Genomic DNA, 2,500 nt, shown 5'->3' on the forward strand with positions numbered 1-2,500 from the left:
GTGTGTGTGTGTGTGTGTGTGTGTGTGTGTGTGTGTGTGTGTGAAAAAGTGCTGTGAAATTGAGGAGAATGCGGGTGTGAGAGACGGATATGCAGAGAGAAAGAGGGAGACGAAAATATGCTATACAGATGGACAGAAAGAGTGTGAAGGACTGAGATCAGGGTTAATATGGTTGGGAGGAGAAAAACCACAAAGTGGAATGTGTGGGTGAGAAGAAATAGGGGGTGGGTAGCGAGAATGGGAAAAGAAAGAAAGAAGCGGAGTGAAAGTATGAGAATAAGGTATACAGAGATGGAGGAGAGAGATACTGGAATGAAGGAAGAGAAACAACGAGAAACAGATGGAGAGAAGAACAATAAGCGGAGAAGGAGGTAGATATAACAATGGCGGAGGAGAAGGAAGAGATAGGGGAGGTAATTCGTGTGAGTGTGCGTGCGTATGTGTGTGTGTGTGTGTGTCACAGAGAAAGAGGAGCAGTGAGAGGTGGGAAGAAAATGAGAGAGTGTGTGTTTGTGTGTGTGTGTGTATGAAGCAAACAAGGAGTAGGAGTAGTGAGAGAGAGAGGTTATTGGGTGTATGTGTGTGTATATGTGGATGTAACTCTGTGTATGTGCGTGTGTGTGTGTGACAGAGAGTGAAACAGACAAACAGACAGACAGACAGACAGACAAACTGACAGACACAAAGAGGTGCAGTGGGAGTTGAAGAGAAAATATGAGTATATGAAGACAAGGAGTGAGAGAGATAGGTTATTGAGTGTATATGTGTGTGAGTGCGTGTGAGTGTGTGTATGTGTGTGTGTGTGAAGAAAATATGTGTGTGTGCGTGTGTACATGCATGAAATTAAAGGAGTAAGAGTGAGAGAGGTTATTCAGTGTATGTGTGTGTATATAACGATATAACTGTGTGTGCGTGTGTGTGTGACAGAAAATGTCTGAGATATGGGTTAAATTTGTTGTTTAGCCCCAGGCCAGTCCTGACTGAAAATGCCTGTGGCGAAAGACCTTCCATCCGTGATCTTCCTTTATTTTCAGACATTGTGTATTGATGAATGGATGACATAATCCAGTGTGTCCTATTTATAAAATGCTACGATTGTAATTTCAGATAATTTGGTTGCTATTTCTCGCAGTTAAAATAGCTATGCGCGCGCGTGTGTGTGTGTGTGTGCGTGCGCGCGTATGTGCGTGTGTGTGTGTGTGTGCGTGCGCGCGTATGTGCGTGTGTGTGTGTGTGTGTGTGTGTGTGTGTGTGTGTGTGTGTGTGTGTGTGTGTGTGTGTGTGTGTGTGTGTATGTTAGAGAATATGGAGAAAGAAATGTATTGTTGTGTATGTATGTGTGTGTGATGGAAATGGAAGAACCGTGAAATTTGGAGGGGAAATGTGTATACGTTTGATAGAGAAAGTGGGAGAGTACTGAATAGAAAAGAGTAAGGAAGAGAGTATGGGAGATACAAGAGAGAGAGAGAGGCGGGGCTTGATAGAAGGCGAAATAGTAAAACATGTACATGTTTGGACACGGTAGAAATATTAGAGGAGAAACGATAGACAGACAGAAACCATAGAGATGGTGAGAACTTATATGTGTGTTTGTATATATATGTGTGTATGTGTGTGTGCGTGTGTGTGTATTTACAAGAAACACATATACTAAAAATGGTTGTGAGGATAGTAGGGTATTGTCTACGAAAAAGAAAGAAAGAAAGAAAGAAAGAAAGAATGAATGAATGAATAAATGAATGAATGAGCCGTATAGGAGGATGAGCACCCCTGATCAAGCAGATTTATGATCGAACGTTCCAACCGTGACGGCAACGTCACATTGTCGATACGCAATGTACATACAACTACATTATCCAGTGTGCCTTCCTGTTCTTAAAGAGGGAAATATGATTGCTATTTCTAGCGAGTCGAGTGACTACGTAGAGGCTAGTTTAATAGATGAAGAATCTAAGGGTGAGAAGCAATGCAACCCAAAATTACCAAGCGAGGAATAAAAAAAGTGAGGGGGGGGCAAAAGAAAGGGAGTGAGTGAATGAGAAATAGGCAAATTGAGAAAAAGGGTGAAGTGTGAAAAATATCGAGAAAAGGAGGAGAGATGTTAAGAGACGGGAACAGGAAGGCAAAGTGAGACATATTGCTTGAGGATGATTAAGATAGCAAGAAAGAAAAAAAGATACCACAAACAGACATATAACACGTAGATGGATAAGACAGGGAAAGAGAGAGAGAGAGAATGTGAAGCAAGAGAGAGGGAGAGAGAAGGTGGAGAGAGAAAGAGAAGGTGGAGAGAGAGAGAGAAGGTGGAGAGAGAGAGAGAGAGAAGGTGGAGAGAGAGAGAGAGGCAAGCTGACAGATAGACGGGTAGCTAGGCAGACGGACTTGTAGATAGACACAGACAGAGAGAGGGAACTGAGGAAAGAAGCAGTCAGGCAAAGGGAGAAACAGAAGAGAGAAAGACAGACTTCCAGTTGATAGTGAGAGAGACACGGACAGTTTG

At 42.7% G+C, this 2,500-nt stretch overlaps 1 protein-coding gene across 1 annotated transcript in view; it reads left to right on the top strand.

The window, feature by feature from the left end:
* LOC106875258 (estrogen receptor) overlaps positions 1-2,500 on the top strand; it is a 782,825-nt gene that overhangs the window by 74,288 nt on the left and 706,037 nt on the right. The window lies entirely within an intron of this gene.

This window comes from Octopus bimaculoides, chromosome 2 (assembly GCF_001194135.2).
Source record: "Octopus bimaculoides isolate UCB-OBI-ISO-001 chromosome 2, ASM119413v2, whole genome shotgun sequence".
NCBI classification, from domain to species: Eukaryota; Metazoa; Mollusca; class Cephalopoda; order Octopoda; family Octopodidae; genus Octopus; species Octopus bimaculoides.